Source organism: Oncorhynchus nerka, unplaced genomic scaffold, assembly GCF_034236695.1.
Source record: "Oncorhynchus nerka isolate Pitt River unplaced genomic scaffold, Oner_Uvic_2.0 unplaced_scaffold_1061, whole genome shotgun sequence".
Taxonomy (NCBI): Eukaryota; Metazoa; Chordata; class Actinopteri; order Salmoniformes; family Salmonidae; genus Oncorhynchus; species Oncorhynchus nerka.
Genome location: NW_027040252.1, coordinates 164,090 through 185,005, shown reverse-complemented (window position 1 = coordinate 185,005; position 20,916 = coordinate 164,090). Strand labels below are relative to the sequence as shown.

The 20,916-nt window shown below is 56.2% G+C and overlaps 1 protein-coding gene across 1 annotated transcript in view; it reads left to right on the top strand.

Annotated features, from left to right (window-relative positions):
• LOC135570175 (anoctamin-2-like) overlaps positions 1-20,916 on the top strand; it is a 64,390-nt gene that overhangs the window by 22,717 nt on the left and 20,757 nt on the right. The gene's annotated exons all lie outside the window — the stretch shown is intronic.

The following is a 20,916-nucleotide window of genomic DNA, read 5'->3' as shown; positions in this document are numbered from 1 at the left end:
ACTCAAACCAAATGCCCCAGACACGGTGAACTACGGTCCCCCCACTACTCAAACCAAATGCCCCAGACACGGTGAACTACGGTCCCCCACTACTCAAACCAAATGCCCCAGACACGGTGAACTACGGTCCCCCCACTACTCAAACCAAATGCCCCAGACACGGTGAACTACGGTCCCCCCACTACTCAAACCAAATGCCCCAGACACGGTGAACTACGGTCCCCCCCTCAAACCAAATGCCCCAGGCACGGTGAACTACGGTCCCCCACTACTCAAACCAAATGGGCCCAGGCACGGTGAACTACGGTCCCCCCACTACTCAAACCAAATGCCCCAGACACGGTGAACTACGGTCCCCCCACTACTCAAACCAAATGCCCCAGACACGGTGAACTACGGTCCCCCCACTACTCAAACCAAATGCCCCAGACACGGTGAACTACGGTCCCCCCACTACTCAAACCAAATGCCCCAGACACGGTGAACTACGGTCCCCCACTACTCAAACCAAATGCCCCAGACACGGTGAACTACGGTCCCCACTACTCAAACCAAATGCCCCAGACACGGTGAACTACGGTCCCCCCCAAACCAAATGCCCCACACACGGTGAACTACGGTCCCCCCCACTCAAACCAAATGCCCCAGACACGGTGAACTACGGTCCCCCACTACTCAAACCAAATGCCCCAGACACGGTGAACTACGGTCCCCACTACTCAAAAACCAACTACGGTCCCCCACTACTCAAACCAAATGCCCCAGACACGGTGAACTACGGTCCCCCACTACGGGGGCTCAAACCAAATGCCCCAGACACGGTGAACTACGGTCCCCACTACTCAAACCAAATGCCCCAGACACGGTGAACTACGGTCCCCACTACTCAAACCAAATGCCCCAGACACGGTGAACTACGGTCCCCCACTACTCAAACCAAATGCCCCAGACACGGTGAACTACGGTCCCCCACTACTCAAACCAAATGCCCCAGACACGGTGAACTACGGTCCCCACTACTCAAACCAAATGCCCCAGACACGGTGAACTACGGTCCCCCACTACTCAAACCAAATGCCCCAGACACGGTGAACTACGGTCCCCCACTACTCAAACCAAATGCCCCAGGCACGGTGAACTACGGTCCCCACTACTCAAACCAAATGCCCCAGACACGGTGAACTACGGTCCCCCCACTACTCAAACCAAATGCCCCAGACACGGTGAACTACGGTCCCCCACTACTCAAACCAAATGCCCCAGACACGGTGAACACGGTCCCCCACTACGGGGCTCAAACCAAATGCCCCAGACACGGTGAACTACGGTCCCCCACTACTCAAACCAAATGCCCCAGACACGGTGAACTACGGTCCCCCCACTACTCAAACCAAATGCCCCAGACACGGTGAACTACGGTCCCCCACTACTCAAACCAAATGCCCCAGACACGGTGAACTACGGTCCCCCACTACTCAAACCAAATGCCCCAGACACGGTGAACTACGGTCCCCCCCACTACTCAAACCAAATGCCCCAGACACGGTGAACTACGGTCCCCCCACTACTCAAACCAAATGCCCCAGACACGGTGAACTACGGTCCCCCCACTACTCAAACCAAATGCCCCAGGCACGGTGAACTACGGTCCCCCCACTACTCAAACCAAATGGGCCCAGGCACGGTGAACTACGGTCCCCCCACTACTCAAACCAAATGCCCCAGACACGGTGAACTACGGTCCCCCACTACTCAAACCAAATGCCCCAGACACGGTGAACTACGGTCCCCCCACTACTCAAACCAAATGCCCCAGACACGGTGAACTACGGTCCCCCACTACTCAAACCAAATGCCCCAGACACGGTGAACTACGGTCCCCCCCACGGGTGCTCAAACCAAATGCCCCAGACACGGTGAACTACGGTCCCCCCCACTACTCAAACCAAATGCCCCAGACACGGTGAACTACGGTCCCCCCACTACGGGGCTCAAACCAAATGCCCCAGACACGGTGAACTACGGTCCCCCACTACTCAAACCAAATGCCCCAGACACGGTGAACTACGGTCCCCCACTACTCAAACCAAATGCCCCAGACACGGTGAACTACGGTCCCCCCACTACGGGTGCTCAAACCAAATGCCCCAGACACGGTGAACTACGGTCCCCCCACTACTCAAACCAAATGCCCCAGACACGGTGAACTACGGTCCCCCCACTACTCAAACCAAATGCCCCAGACACAGTGAACTACGGTCCCCCACTACTCAAACCAAATGCCCCAGACACGGTGAACTAAATACTCAAACCAAATGCCCCAGACACGGTGAACTACGGTCCCCCACTACTCAAACCAAATGCCCCAGACACGGTGAACTACGGTCCCCCACTACTCAAACCAAATGCCCCAGACACGGTGAACTACGGTCCCCCCACTACTCAAACCAAATGCCCCAGACACGGTGAACTACGGTCACCCCACTACGGGTGCTTAAACCAAATGCCCCAGACACGGTGAACTACGGTCCCCCCACTACTCAAACCAAATGCCCCCGACACGGTGAACTACGGTCCCCCCACTACTCAAACCAAAGGCCCCAGACACGGTGAACTACGGTCCCCACTCAAACCAAATGCCCCAGACACGGTGAACTACGGTCAAACTCAAACCAAATGCCCCAGACACGGTGAACTACGGTCCCCCACTACGGGTGCTCAAACCAAATGCCCCAGACACGGTGAACTACGGTCCCCCACTACTCAAACCAAATGCCCCAGACACGGTGAACTACGGTCCCCCCCACGGGTGCTCAAACCAAATGCCCCAGACACGGTGAACTACGGTCCCCCACTACTCAAACCAAATGCCCCAGACACGGTGAACTACGGTCCCCACTACTCAAACCAAATGCCCCAGACACGGTGAACTACGGTCCCCACTACTCAAACCAAATGCCCCAGACACGGTGAACTACGGTCCCCCAACTCAAACCAAATGCCCCAGACACGGTGAACTACGGTCCCCACTACTCAAACCAAATGCCCCAGACACGGTGAACTACGGTCCCCCCACTACTCAAACCAAATGCCCCAGACACGGGGAACTACGGTCCCCCCACTACTCAAACCAAATGCCCCAGACACGGTGAACTACGGTCCCCCCACTACGGGTGCTTAAACCAAATGCCCCAGACACGGTGAACTACGGTCCCCCCCCTACGGGTGCTCAAACCAAATGCCCCAGACACGGTGAACTACGGTCCCCCCCCTACGGGTGCTCAAACCAAATGCCCCAGACACGGTGAACTACGGTCACCCCACTACGGGTGCTCAAACCAAATGCCCCAGACACGGTGAACTACGGTCCCCCCACTACTCAAACCAAATGCCCCAGACACGGTGAACTACGGTCCCCCCACTACTCAAACCAAATGCCCCAGACACGGTGAACTACGGTCCCCCCACTACTCAAACCAAATGCCCCAGACACGGTGAACTACGGTCCCCCCCACTACTCAAACCAAATGCCCCAGACACGGTGAACTACGGTCCCCCCACTACTCAAACCAAATGCCCCAGACACGGTGAACTACGGTCCCCCCACTACTCAAACCAAATGCCCCAGACACGGTGAACTACGGTCCCCCACTACCAAACCAAATGCCCCAGACACGGTGAACTACGGTCCCCACTACTCAAACCAAATGCCCCAGGCACGGTGAACTACGGTCCCCCACTACTCAAACCAAATGCCCCAGACACGGTGAACTACGGTCCCCCACTACTCAAACCAAATGCCCCAGACACGGTGAACTACGGTCCCCCACTACTCAAACCAAATGCCCCAGACACGGTGAACTACGGTCCCCCCCCCAAACCAAATGCCCCAGACACGGTGGGTCCCCCACTACTCAAACCAAATGCCCCAGACACGGTGAACTACGGTCCCCCACTACTCAAACCAAATGCCCCAGACACGGTGAACTACGGTCCCCACTACTCAAACCAAATGCCCCAGACACGGTGAACTACGGTCCCCCCACTACGGGGGCTCAAACCAAATGCCCCAGACACGGTGAACTACGGTCCCCCCACTACTCAAACCAAATGCCCCAGACACGGTGAACTACGGTCCCCCCACTACTCAAACCAAATGCCCCAGACACGGTGAACTACGGTCCCCCCACTACTCAAACCAAATGCCCCAGACACGGTGAACTACGGTCCCCCACTACTCAAACCAAATGCCCCAGACACGGTGAACTACGGTCCCCACTACTCAAACCAAATGCCCCAGACACGGTGAACTACGGTCCCCCCACTACTCAAACCAAATGCCCCAGACACGGTGAACTACGGGTCCCCCACTACTCAAACCAAATGCCCCAGACACGGTGAACTACGGTCCCCCACTACTCAAACCAAATGCCCCAGACACGGGAACTACGGTCCCCCACTACTCAAACCAAATGCCCCAGACACGGTGAACTACGGTCCCCCCACTACGGGGGCTTAAACCAAATGCCCCAGACACGGTGAACTACGGTCCCCCCTACGGGTGCTCAAACCAAATGCCCCAGACACGGTGAACTACGGTCCCCCCCCCACGGGTGCTCAAACCAAATGCCCCAGACACGGTGAACTACGGTCCCCCACTACGGGTGCTCAAACCAAATGCCCCAGACACGGTGAACTACGGTCCCCCCACTACTCAAACCAAATGCCCCAGACACGGTGAACTACGGTCCCCCCACTACTCAAACCAAAGGCCCCAGACACGGTGAACTACGGTCCCCCCACTACTCAAACCAAATGCCCCAGACACGGTGAACTACGGTCCCCCACTACTCAAACCAAATGCCCCAGACACGGTGAACTACGGTCCCCCCACTACTCAAACCAAATGCCCCAGACACGGTGAACTACGGTCCCCCACTACTCAAACCAAATGCCCCAGACACGGTGAACTACGGTCCCCCACACGGTGAACTACGGTCCCCCACTACTCAAACCAAATGCCCCAGACACGGTGAACTACGGTCCCCCACTACTCAAACCAAATGCCCCAGACACGGTGAACTACGGTCCCCCACTACTCAAACCAAATGCCCCAGACACTGTGAACTACGGTCCCCCACTACTCAAACCAAATGCCCCAGACACGGTGAACTACGGTCCCCCACTGCCCCAGACACTCAAACCAAATGCCCCAGACACGGTGAACTACGGTCCCCCACTACTCAAACCAAATGCCCCAGACACGGTGAACTACGGTCCCCCACTACTCAAACCAAATGCCCCAGACACGGTGAACTACGGTCCCCCACTACTCAAACCAAATGCCCCAGACACGGTGAACTACGGTCCCCCACTACTCAAACCAAATGCCCCAGACACGGTGAACTACGGTCCCCCACTACTCAAACCAAATGCCCCAGACACGGTGAACTACGGTCCCCCACTACTCAAACCAAATGCCCCAGACACGGTGAACTACGGTCCCCCCCACTACTCAAACCAAATGCCCCAGACACGGTGAACTACGGTCCCCCCACTACTCAAACCAAATGCCCCAGACACGGTGAACTACGGTCCCCCACTACTCAAACCAAATGCCCCAGACACGGTGAACTACGGTCCCCCACTACTCAAACCAAATGCCCCAGACACGGTGAAACGGTCCCCCACTACTCAAACCAAATGCCCCAGACACGGTGAACTACGGTCCCCCACTACTCAAACCAAATGCCCCAGACACGGTGAACTACGGTCCCCCACTACTCAAACCAAATGCCCCAGACACGGTGAACTACGGTCCCCCACTCAAACCAAATGCCCCAGGCACGGTGAACCCCCACTACTCAAACCAAATGCCCCAGACACGGTGAACTACGGTCCCCCCCCCACAAATGCCCCAGACACGGTGAACTACGGTCCCCCCACTACTCAAACCAAATGCCCCAGACACGGTGAACTACGGTCCCCCCACTACTCAAACCAAATGCCCCAGGCACGGTGAACTACGGTCCCCCCACTACTCAAACCAAATGCCCCAGACACGGTGAACTACGGTCCCCCCACTACTCAAACCAAATGCCCCAGACACGGTGAACTACGGTACGGTCCCCCACTACTCAAACCAAATGCCCCAGACACGGTGAACTACGGTCCCCCACTACTCAAACCAAATGCCCCAGACACGGTGAACTACGGTCCCCCCACTACTCAAACCAAATGCCCCAGACACGGTGAACTACGGTCCCCCACTACTCAAACCAAATGCCCCACACACGGTGAACTACGGTCCCCCACTACTCAAACCAAATGCCCCAGACACGGTGAACTACGGTCCCCCCACTACTCAAACCAAATGCCCCAGACACGGTGAACTACGGTCCCCCCACTACTCAAACCAAATGCCCCAGACACGGTGAACTACGGTCCCCCACTACTCAAACCAAATGCCCCAGACACGGTGAACTACGGTCCCCCACTACTCAAACCAAATGCCCCAGACACGGTGAACTACGGTCCCCCCACTACTCAAACCAAATGCCCCAGACACGGTGAACTACGGTCCCCCACTACTCAAACCAAATGCCCCAGACACGGTGAACTACGGTCCCCCACTACTCAAACCAAATGCCCCAGACACGGTGAACTACGGTCCCCCCACTACGGGGGCTCAAACCAAATGCCCCAGACACGGTGAACTACGGTCCCCCCACTACTCAAACCAAATGCCCCAGACACGGTGAACTACGGTCCCCCACTACTCAAACCAAATGCCCCAGACACGGTGAACTACGGTCCCCCACTACTCAAACCAAATGCCCCAGGCACGGTGAACTACGGTCCCCCACTACTCAAACCAAATGCCCCAGACACGGTGAACTACGGTCCCCCACTACTCAAACCAAATGCCCCAGACACGGTGAACTCAAACCAAATGCCCCCACTGAACTACGGTCCCCCACTACTCAAACCAAATGCCCCAGACACGGTGAACCCCAGACACGGTCCCCCCACTACTCAAACCAAATGCCCCAGACACGGTGAACTACGGTCCCCACTACTCAAACCAAATGCCCCAGACACGGTGAACTACGGTCCCCCAACTCAAACCAAATGCCCCAGACACGGTGAACTACGGTCCCCCACTACTCAAACCAAATGCCCCAGACACGGTGAACTACGGTCCCCCACTACTCAAACCAAATGCCCCAGACACGGTGAACTACGGTCCCCCACTACTCAAACCAAATGCCCCAGACACGGTGAACTACGGTCCCCCACTACTCAAACCAAATGCCCCAGACACGGTGAACTACGGTCCCCCCACTACTCAAACCAAATGCCCCAGACACGGTGAACTACGGTCCCCCCACTACTCAAACCAAATGCCCCAGACACGGTGAACTACGGTCCCCCACTACTCAAACCAAATGCCCCAGACACGGTGAACTACGGTCCCCCCACTACGGGGGCTCAAACCAAATGCCCCAGACACGGTGTGGTCCCCCACTACTCAAACCAAATGCCCCAGACACGTGAACTACGGTCCCCCCACTACTCAAACCAAATGCCCCAGACACGGTGAACTACGGTCCCCCCACTACTCAAACCAAATGCCCCAGACCGGTGAACCAGTCCCCCACTACTCAAACCGGTGAACTACGGTCCCCCACTACTCAAACCAAATGCCCCAGACACGGTGAACTACGGTCCCCCCACTACTCAAACCAAATGCCCCAGACACGGTGAACTACGGTCCCCCCACTACTCAAACCAAATGCCCCAGGCACGGTGAACTACGGTCCCCCCACTACTCAAACCAAATGCCCCAGACACGGTGAACTACGGTCACCCCACTACGGGTGCTTAAACCAAATGCCCCAGACACGGTGAACTACGGTCCCCCACTACTCAAACCAAATGCCCCAGACACGGTGAACTACGGTCCCCCACTACTCAAACCAAATGCCCCAGACACGGTGAACTACGGTCCCCCCCACTACTCAAACCAAATGCCCCAGACACGGTGAACTACGGTACTCAAACCCCCACTACGGTCTACTCAAACCAAATGCCCCAGACACGGTGAACTACGGTCCCCCACTACGGGGGCTCAAACCAAATGCCCCAGACACGGTGAACTACGGTCCCCCACTACTCAAACCAAATGCCCCAGACACGGTGAACTACGGTCCCCCACTACTCAAACCAAATGCCCCAGACACGGTGAACTACGGTCCCCCACTACTCAAACCAAATGCCCCAGACACGGTGAACTACGGTCCCCCCACTACTCAAACCAAATGCCCCCACGGTGAACTACGGTCCCCCACTACTCAAACCAAATGCCCCAGACACGGTGAACTACGGTCCCCCACTACTCAAACCAAATGCCCCAGACACGGTGAACTACGGTCCCCACTACTCAAACCAAATGCCCCAGACACGGTGAACTACGGTCCCCCACTACTCAAACCAAATGCCCCACGGTGAACACGGTCCCCCACTACTCAAACCAAATGCCCCAGACACGGTGAACTACGGTCCCCCACTACTCAAACCAAATGCCCCGGTCCCCCACTACTCAAACACGGTGAACTACGGTCCCCCACTACTCAAACCAAATGCCCCAGACACGGTGAACTACGGTCCCCCACTACTCAAACCAAATGCCCCAGACACGGTGAACTACGGTCCCCCCCCACTCCAATTACTCAAACCAAATGCCCCAGACACGGTGAACTACGGTCCCCCACTACTCAAACCAAATGCCCCAGACACGGTGAACTACGGTCCCCCACTACTCAAACCAAATGCCCCAGACACGGTGAACTACGGTCCCCCACTACTCAAACCAAATGCCCCAGACACGGTGAACTACGGTCCCCCCTACTCAAACCAAATGCCCCGAGACACGGTGAACTACGGTCCCCACTACTCAAACCAAATGCCCCAGACACGGTGAACTACGGTCCCCCACTACTCAAACCAAATGCCCCAGACACGGTGAACTACGGTCCCCCACTACTCAAACCAAATGCCCCAGACACGGTGAACTACGGTCCCCCACTACTCAAACCAAATGCCCCAGACAAACGGTGAACTACGGTCCCCACTACTCAAACCAAATGCCCCAGACACGGTGAACTACGGTCCCCCACTACTCAAACCAAATGCCCCAGACACGGTGAACTACGGTCCCCACTACTCAAACCAAATGCCCCAGACACGGTGAACTACGGTCCCCCCACTACTCAAACCAAATGCCCCAGGCACGGTGAACTACGGTCCCCCACTACTCAAACCAAATGCCCCAGACACGGTGAACTACGGTCACCCCACTACGGGTGCTTAAACCAAATGCCCCAACACGGTGAAATGTCCCCCACTACTCAAACCGGTGACACGGTGAACTACGGTCCCCCACTACTCAAACCAAATGCCCCAGACACGGTGAACTACGGTCCCCCACTACTCAAACCAAATGCCCAGACACGGTGAACTACGGTCCCCCACTACTCAAACCAAATGCCCCAGACACGGTGAACTACGGTCCCCCCACTACTCAAACCAAATGCCCCAGACACGGTGAACTACGGTCCCCACTACTCAAACCAAATGCCCCCTACGGTCCCCCACTACTCAAACCAAATGCCCCAGACACGGTGAACTACGGTCCCCCACTACTCAAACCAAATGCCCCAGACACGGTGAACTACGGTCCCCCCACTACTCAAACCAAATGCCCCAGACACGGTGAACTACGGTCCCCCCCAAACCAAATGCCCCAGACACGGTGAACTACGGTCCCCCCACTACTCAAACCAAATGCCCCAGACACGGTGAAACAAACCAAATGCCCCAGACACGGTGAACTACGGTCCCCCACTACTCAAACCAAATGCCCCAGACACGGTGAACTACGGTCCCCCACTACTCAAACCAAATGCCCCAGACACGGTGAACTACGGTCCCCCCACTACTCAAACCAAATGCCCCAGACACGGTGAACTACGGTCCCCCACTACTCAAACCAAATGCCCCAGACACGGTGAACTACGGTCCCCCCACTACTCAAACCAAATGCCCCAGACACGGTGAACTACGGTCCCCCCACTACTCAAACCAAATGCCCCAGACACGGTGAACTACGGTCCCCCACTACGGGGCTCAAACCAAATGCCCCAGACACGGTGAACTACGGTCCCCCACTACTCAAACCAAATGCCCCAGACACGGTGAACTACGGTCCCCCACTACTCAAACCAAATGCCCCAGACACGGTGAACTACGGTCCCCCCACTACTCAAACCAAATGCCCCAGACACGGTGAACTACGGTCCCCCCCCAAACCAAATGCCCCAGGCACGGTGAACTACGGTCCCCCCACTACTCAAACCAAATGCCCCAGACACGGTGAACTACGGTCCCCCACTACTCAAACCAAATGCCCCAGACACGGTGAACTACGGTCCCCACTACTCAAACCAAATGCCCCAGGCACGGTGAACTACGGTCCCCCCACTACTCAAACCAAATGCCCAGGCACGGTGAACTACGGTGCCCCAGACACGGTGAACTACGGTCCCCCACTACTCAAACCAAATGCCCCAGACACGGTGAACTACGGTCCCCCACTACTCAAACCAAATGCCCCAGGCACGGTGAACTACGGTCCCCACTACTCAAACCAAATGCCCCAGACACGGTGAACTACGGTCCCCCCCACTACTCAAACCAAATGCCCCAGACACGGTGAACTACGGTCCCCACTACTCAAACCAAATGCCCCAGACACGGTGAACTACGGTCCCCCACTACTCAAACCAAATGCCCCAGACACGGTGAACTACGGTCCCCCCACTACTCAAACCAAATGCCCCAGACACGGTGAACTACGGTCCCCACTACTCAAACCAAATGCCCCAGACACGGTGAACTACGGTCCCCCACTACTCAAACCAAATGCCCCAGACACGGTGAACTACGGTCCCCACTACTCAAACCAAATGCCCCAGACACGGTGAACTACGGTCCCCCACTACGGGGCTCAAACCAAATGCCCCAGACACGGTGAACTACGGTCCCCCACTACTCAAACCAAATGCCCCAGACACGGTGAACTACGGTCCCCCCACTACTCAAACCAAATGCCCCAGACACGGTGAACTACGGTCCCCACTACTCAAACCAAATGCCCCAGACACGGTGAACTACGGTCCCCCACTACTCAAACCAAATGCCCCAGACACGGTGAACTACGGTCCCCCCACTACTCAAACCAAATGCCCCAGACACGGTGAACTACGGTCCCCACTACTCAAACCAAATGCCCCAGACACGGTGAACTACGGTCCCCAAACTCAAACCAAATGCCCCAGGCACGGTGAACTACGGTCCCCCACTACTCAAACCAAATGCCCCAGACACGGTGAACTACGGTCCCCCCACTACTCAAACCAAATGCCCCAGACACGGTGAACTACGGTCCCCCACTACTCAAACCAAATGCCCCAGGCACGGTGAACTACGGTCCCCCACTACTCAAACCAAATGCCCCAGACACGGTGAACTACGGTCCCCCACTACTCAAACTCAAACCAAATGCCCCAGACACGGTGAACTACGGTCCCCCACTACTCAAACCAAATGCCCCAGACACGGTGAACTACGGTCCCCCCACTACGGGGCTCAAACCAAATGCCCCAGACACGGTGAACTACGGTCCCCCACTACTCAAACCAAATGCCCCAGACACGGTGAACTACGGTCCCCCACTACTCAAACCAAATGCCCCAGACACGGTGAACTACGGTCCCCCACTACTCAAACCAAATGCCCCAGACACGGTGAACTACGGTCCCCCACTACTCAAACCAAATGCCCCAGACACGGTGAACTACGGTCCCCCACTACTCAAACCAAATGCCCCAGACACGGTGAACTACGGTCCCCCACTACTCAAACCAAATGCCCCAGACACGGTGAACTACGGTCCCCCACTACTCAAACCAAATGCCCCAGACACGGTGAACTACGGTCCCCCACTACTCAAACCAAATGCCCCAGACACGGTGAACTACGGTCCCCCACTCAAACCAAACGGTCAAACCAAATGCCCCAGACACGGTGAACTACGGTCCCCACTACTCAAACCAAATGCCCCAGACACGGTGAACTACGGTCCCCCACTACTCAAACCAAATGCCCCAGACACGGTGAACTACGGTCCCCCACTACTCAAACCAAATGCCCCAGACACGGTGAACTACGGTCCCCCCACTACTCAAACCAAATGCCCCAGACACGGTGAACTACGGTCCCCCACTACTCAAACCAAATGCCCCAGACACGGTGAACTACGGTCCCCCACTACTCAAACCAAATGCCCCAGACACGGTGAACTACGGTCCCCCCACTACTCAAACCAAATGCCCCAGACACGGTGAACTACGGTCCCCCACTACTCAAACCAAATGCCCCAGACACGGTGAAACGGTCCCCCACGGGGCTCAAACCAAATGCCCCAGACACGGTGAACTATGGTCCCCACTACTCAAACCAAATGCCCCAGACACGGTGAACTACGGTCCCCCCACTACTCAAACCAAATGCCCCAGACACGGTGAACTACGGTCCCCCACTACTCAAACCAAATGCCCCAGACACGGTGAACTACGGTCCCCACTACTCAAACCAAATGCCCCAGACACGGTGAACTACGGTCCCCCACTACTCAAACCAAATGCCCCAGACACGGTGAACTACGGTCCCCACTACTCAAACCAAATGCCCCAGACACGGTGAACTACGGTCCCCCACTACTCAAACCAAATGCCCCAGACACGGTGAACTACGGTCCCCCCACTACTCAAACCAAATGCCCCAGACACGGTGAACTACGGTCCCCCACTACGGGTGCTCAAACCAAATGCCCCAGACACGGTGAACTACGGTCCCCCACTACTCAAACCAAATGCCCCAGACACGGTGAACTACGGTCCCCCACTACTCAAACCAAATGCCCCAGACACGGTGAACTACGGTCCCCCACTACTCAAACCAAATGCCCCAGACACGGTGAACTACGGTCCAAACCCACTACTCAAACCAAATGCCCCAGACACGGTGAACTACGGTCCCCCACTACTCAAACCAAATGCCCCAGACACGGTGAACTACGGTCCCCCCCAAACAAATGCCCCAGACACGGTGAACTACGGTCCCCCACTACTCAAACCAAATGCCCCAGACACGGTGAACTACGGTCCCCCCCCCACTACTCAAACCAAATGCCCCAGACACGGTGAACTACGGTCCCCCACTACTCAAACCAAATGCCCCAGACACGGTGAACTACGGTCCCCCCACTACTCAAACCAAATGCCCCAGACACGGTGAACTACGGTCCCCACTACTCAAACCAAATGCCCCAGACACGGTGAACTACGGTCCCCACTACTCAAACCAAATGCCCCAGACACGGTGAACTACGGTCCCCACTACTCAAACCAAATGCCCCAGACACGGTGAACTACGGTCCCCCACTACTCAAACCAAATGCCCCAGACACGGTGAACTACGGTCCCCCACTACTCAAACCAAATGCCCCAGACACGGTGAACTACGGTCCCCCCACTACTCAAACCAAATGCCCCAGACACGGTGAACTACGGTCCCCACTACTCAAACCAAATGCCCCAGACACGGTGAACTACGGTCCCCCACTACTCAAACCAAATGCCCCAGACACGGTGAACTACGGTCCCCCCCACTACTCAAACCAAATGCCCCAGACACGGTGAACTACGGTCCCCCACTACTCAAACCAAATGCCCCAGACACGGTGAACTACGGTCCCCACTACTCAAACCAAATGCCCCAGACACGGTGAACTACGGTCCCCCACTCAAACCAAATGCCCCAGACACGGTGAACTACGGTCCCCCACTACTCAAACCAAATGCCCCAGACACGGTGAACTACGGTCCCCCACTACTCAAACCAAATGCCCCAGACACGGTGAACTACGGTCCCCACTACTCAAACCAAATGCCCCAGACACGGTGAACTACGGTCCCCCACTACTCAAACCAAATGCCCCAGACACGGTGAACTACGGTCCCCCACTACTCAAACCAAATGCCCCAGACACGGTGAACTACGGTCCCCCACTACTCAAACCAAATGCCCCAGACACGGTGAACTACGGTCCCCACTACCAAACCCACGGTGAACTACGGTCCCCCCCACTACTCAAACCAAATGCCCCAGACACGGTGAACTACGGTCCCCCACTACTCAAACCAAATGCCCCAGACACGGTGAACTACGGTCCCCCACTCAAACCAAATGCCCCAGACACGGTGAACAAACCAAATGCCCCAGACACGGTGAACTACGGTCCCCACTACTCAAACCAAATGCCCCAGACACGGTGAACTACGGTCCCCCACTACTCAAACCAAATGCCCCAGACACGGTGAACTACGGTCCCCCCCACTACTCAAACCAAATGCCCCAGACACGGTGAACTACGGTCCCCCACTACTCAAACCAAATGCCCCAGACACGGTGAACTACGGTCCCCCCTACTCACCAAATGCCCCAGACACGGTGAACTACGGTCCCCACTACTCAAACCAAATGCCCCAGACACGGTGAACTACGGTCCCCCCCACTACTCAAACCAAATGCCCCAGACACGGTGAACTACGGTCCCCACTACTCAAACCAAATGCCCCAGACACGGTGAACTACGGTCCCCCACTACTCAAACCAAATGCCCCAGACACGGTGAACTACGGTCCCCACTACTCAAACCAAATGCCCCAGACACGGTGAACTACGGTCCCCCACTACTCAAACCAAATGCCCCAGACACGGTGAACTACGGTCCCCACTACTCAAACCAAATGCCCCAGACACGGTGAACTACGGTCCCCCACTACTCAAACCAAATGCCCCAGACACGGTGAACTACGGTCCCCCACTACTCAAACCAAATGCCCCAGACACGGTGAACTACGGTCCCCCACTACTCAAACCAAATGCCCCAGACACGGTGAACTACGGTCCCCCCCCTCAAACCAAATGCCCCAGACACGGTGAACTACGGTCCCCACTACTCAAACCAAATGCCCCAGACACGGTGAACTACGGTCCCCACTACTCAAACCAAATGCCCCAGACACGGTGAACTACGGTCCCCCACTACTCAAACCAAATGCCCCAGACACGGTGAACTACGGTCCCCCACTACTCAAACCAAATGCCCCAGACACGGTGAACTACGGTCCCCCCCACTACTCAAACCAAATGCCCCAGACACGGTGAACTACGGTCCCCCACTACTCAAACCAAATGCCCCAGACACGGTGAACTACGGTCCCCCACTACTCAAACCAAATGCCCCAGACACGGTGAACTACGGTCCCCACTACTCAAACCAAATGCCCCAGACACGGTGAACTACGGTCCCCCCACTACTCAAACCAAATGCCCCAGACACGGTGAACTACGGTCCCCCCACTACTCAAACCAAATGCCCCAGACACGGTGAACTACGGTCCCCCACTACTCAAACCAAATGCCCCAGACACGGTGAACTACGGTCCCCACTACTCAAACCAAATGCCCCAGACACGGTGAACTACGGTCCCCCACTACTCAAACCAAATGCCCCAGACACGGTGAACTACGGTCCCCCCACTACTCAAACCAAATGCCCCAGACACGGTGAACTACGGTCCCCACTACTCAAACCAAATGCCCCAGACACGGTGAACTACGGTCCCCACTACTCAAACCAAATGCCCCAGACACGGTGAACTACGGTCCCCACTACTCAAACCAAATGCCCCAGACACGGTGAACTACGGTCCCCCACTACTCAAACCAAATGCCCCAGACACGGTGAACTACGGTCCCCCACTACTCAAACCAAATGCCCCAGACACGGTGAACTACGGTCCCCCCACTACTCAAACCAAATGCCCCAGACACGGTGAACTACGGTCCCCCACTACTCAAACCAAATGCCCCAGACACGGTGAACTACGGTCCCCCACTACTCAAACCAAATGCCCCAGACACGGTGAACTACGGTCCCCCACTACTCAAACCAAATGCCCCAGACACGGTGAACTACGGTCCCCCCCTCAAACCAAATGCCCCAGACACGGTGAACTACGGTCCCCACTACTCAAACCAAATGCCCCCACGGTGAACACGGTCCCCCACTACTCAAACCAAATGACACGGTGAACTACGGTCCCCCCACTACTCAAACCAAATGCCCCAGACACGGTGAACTACGGTCCCCCACTACTCAAACCAAATGCCCCAGACACGGTGAACTACGGTCCCCCCACTACTCAAACCAAATGCCCCAGACACGGTGAACTACGGTCCCCCACTACTCAAACCAAATGCCCCAGACACGGTGAACTACGGTCCCCACTACTCAAACCAAATGCCCCAGACACGGTGAACTACGGTCCCCCCACTACTCAAACCAAATGCCCCAGACACGGTGAACTACGGTCCCCCACTACTCAAACCAAATGCCCCAGACACGGTGAACTACGGTCCCCCACTACTCAAACCAAATGCCCCAGACACGGTGAACTACGGTCCCCCCCACTACGGTCCCCCACTACTCAAACCAAATGCCCCAGACACGGTGAACTACGGTCCCCCACTACTCAAACCAAATGCCCCAGACACGGTGAACTACGGTCCCCACTACTCAAACCAAATGCCCCAGACACGGTGAACTACGGTCCCCCCCAAACCAAATGCCCCAGACACGGTGAACTACGGTCCCCCACTACTCAAACCAAATGCCCCAGACACGGTGAACTACGGTCCCCCACTACTCAAACCAAATGCCCCAGACACGGTGAACTACGGTCCCCCACAAATGCCCCAGGGTGCAAACCAAATGCCCCAGACACGGTGAACTACGGTCCCCCCCTCAAACCAAATGCCCCAGACACGGTGAACTACGGTCCCCCACTACTCAAACCAAATGCCCCAGACACGGTGAACTACGGTCCCCCACTACTCAAACCAAATGCCCCAGACACGGTGAACTACGGTCCCCCACTACTCAAACCAAATGCCCCAGACACGGTGAACTACGGTCCCCCCACTACTCAAACCAAATGCCCCAGACACGGTGAACTACGGTCCCCCACTACTCAAACCAAATGCCCCAGACACGGTGAACTACGGTCCCCCACTACTCAAACCAAATGCCCCAAACCAAACACGGTGAACTACGGTCCCCCCCAAACCAAATACGGTGAACTACGGTCCCCACTACTCAAACCAAATGCCCCAGACACGGTGAACTACGGTCCCCCCACTACTCAAACCAAATGCCCCAGACACGGTGAACTACGGTCCCCACTACTCAAACCAAATGCCCCAGACACGGTGAACTACGGTCCCCAAACTCAAACCAAATGCCCCAGACACGGTGAACTACGGTCCCCCCACTACGGGTGCTCAAACCAAATGCCCCAGACACGGTGAACTACGGTCCCCCCACTACTCAAACCAAATGCCCCAGACACGGTGAACTACGGTCCCCCCCACTACTCAAACCAAATGCCCCAGACACGGTGAACTACGGTCCCCCCACTACTCAAACCAAATGCCCCAGACACGGTGAACTACGGTCCCCCACTACTCAAACCAAATGCCCCAGACACGGTGAACTACGGTCCCCACTACTCAAACCAAATGCCCCAGACACGGTGAACTACGGTCCCCCACTACTCAAACCAAATGCCCCAGACACGGTGAACTACGGTCCCCCACTACTCAAACCAAATGCCCCAGACACGGTGAACTACGGTCCCCCCACTACTCAAACCAAATGCCCCAGACACGGTGAACTACGGTCCCCCCACTACTCAAACCAAATGCCCCAGACACGGTGAACTACGGTCCCCCCACTACTCAAACCAAATGCCCCAGACACGGTGAACTACGGTCCCCCCACTACGGGTGCTCAAACCAAATGCCCCAGACACGGTGAACTACGGTCCCCCCACTACTCAAACCAAATGCCCCAGACACGGTGAACTACGGTCCCCCCCCCAAACCAAATGCCCCAGACACGGTGAACTACGGTCCCCACTACTCAAACCAAATGCCCCAGACACGGTGAACTACGGTCCCCCACTACTCAAACCAAATGCCCCAGACACGGTGAACTACGGTCCCCCACTACTCAAACCAAATGCCCCAAACACGGTGAAACGGTCCCCCACTACTCAAACCAAATGCCCCAGACACGGTGAACTACGGTCCCCCACTACTCAAACCAAATGCCCCAGACACGGTGAACTACGGTCCCCACTACTCAAACCAAATGCCCCAGACACGGTGAACTACGGTCCCCCACTACTCAAACCAAATGCCCCAGACACGGTGAACTACGGTCCCCACTACTCAAACCAAATGCCCCAGACACGGTGAACTACGGTCCCCCACTACTCAAACCAAATGCCCCAGACACGGTGAACTACGGTCCCCCACTACTCAAACCAAATGCCCCAGACACGGTGAACTACGGTCCCCCACTACTCAAACCAAATGCCCCAGACACGGTGAACTACGGTCCCCCACTACTCAAACCAAATGCCCCAGACACGGTGAACTACGGTCCCCCCACTACTCAAACCAAATGCCCCAGACACGGTGAACTACGGTCCCCCACTACTCAAACCAAATGCCCCAGACACGGTGAACTACGGTCCCCCCACTACTCAAACCAAATGCCCCAGACACGGTGAACTACGGTCCCCCACTACTCAAACCAAATGCCCCAGACACGGTGAACTACGGTCCCCACTACTCAAACCAAATGCCCCAGACACGGTGAACACGGTCCCCACTACTCAAACCAAATGCCCCAGACACGGTGAACTACGGTCCCCCACTACTCAAACCAAATGCCCCAGACACGGTGAACTACGGTCCCCCACTACTCAAACCAAATGCCCCAGACACGGTGAACTACGGTCCCCCACTACTCAAACCAAATGCCCCCACGGTGAACTACGGTCCCCCACTACTCAAACCAAATGCCCCAGACACGGTGAACTACGGTCCCCCACTACTCAAACCAAATGCCCCAGACACGGTGAACTACGGTCCCCCACTACTCAAACCAAATGCCCCAGACACGGTGAACTACGGTCCCCCCACTACTCAAACCAAATGCCCCAGACACGGTGAACTACGGTCCCCCACTACTCAAACCAAATGCCCCAGACACGGTGAACTACGGTCCCCACTACTCAAACCAAATGCCCCAGACACGGTGAACTACGGTCCCCCCACTACTCAAACCAAATGCCCCAGACACGGTGAACTACGGTCCCCCACTACTCAAACCAAATGCCCCAGACACGGTGAACTACGGTCCCCCACTACTCAAACCAAATGCCCCAGACACGGTGAACTACGGTCCCCCCACTACTCAAACCAAATGCCCCAGACACGGTGAACTACGGTCCCCCACTACTCAAACCAAATGCCCCAGACACGGTGAACTACGGTCCCCCCACTACTCAAACCAAATGCCCCAGACACGGTGAACTACGGTCCCCCACTACTCAAACCAAATGCCCCAGACACGGTGAACTACGGTCCCCACTACTCAAACCAAATGCCCCAGACACGGTGAACTACGGTCCCCCCACTACTCAAACCAAATGCCCCAGACACGGTGAACTACGGTCCCCCACTACTCAAACCAAACCACGGTGAATGCAAACCCCAGACACGGTGAACTACGGTCCCCCACTACTCAAACCAAATGCCCCAGACACGGTGAACTACGGTCCCCCACTACTCAAACCAAATGCCCCAGACACGGTGAACTACGGTCCCCCACTACTCAAACCAAATGCCCCAGGCACGGTGAACTACGGTCCCCCCACTACTCAAACCAAATGCCCCAGACACGGTGAACTACGGTCCCCCACTACTCAAACCAAATGCCCCAGACACGGTGAACTACGGTCCCCCCACTACTCAAACCAAATGCCCCAGACACGGTGAACTACGGTCCCCACTACTCAAACCAAATGCCCCACACGGTGAACTACGGTCCCCCCACTACTCAAACCAAATGCCCCAGACACGGTGAACTACGGTCCCCCCACTACTCAAACCAAATGCCCCAGACACGGTGAACTACGGTCCCCACTACTCAAACCAAATGCCCCAGACACGGTGAACTACGGTCCCCCACTACTCAAACCAAATGCCCCAGACACGGTGAACTACGGTCCCCCACTACTCAAACCAAATGCCCCAGACACGGTGAACTACGGTCCCCCCACTACTCAAACCAAATGCCCCAGACACGGTGAACTACGGTCCCCCACTACTCAAACCAAATGCCCCAGACACGGTGAACTACGGTCCCCACTACTCAAACCAAATGCCCCAGACACGGTGAACTACGGTCCCCCACTACTCAAACCAAATGCCCCAGACACGGTGAACTACGGTCCCCCACTACTCAAACCAAATGCCCCAGACACGGTGAACTACGGTCCCCCACTACTCAAACCAAATGCCCCAGACACGGTGAACTACGGTCCCCCCACTACTCAAACCAAATGCCCCAGGCACGGTGAACTACGGTCCCCCACTACTCAAACCAAATGCCCCAGACACGGTGAACTACGGTCCCCCCACTACTCAAACCAAATGCCCCAGACACGGTGAACTACGGTCCCCACTACTCAAACCAAATGCCCCAGGCACGGTGAACTACGGTCCCCCACTACTCAAACCAAACGGTGAACTGTCCCCCACTACTCAAACCAAATGCCCCAGACACGGTGAACTACGGTCCCCCACTACTCA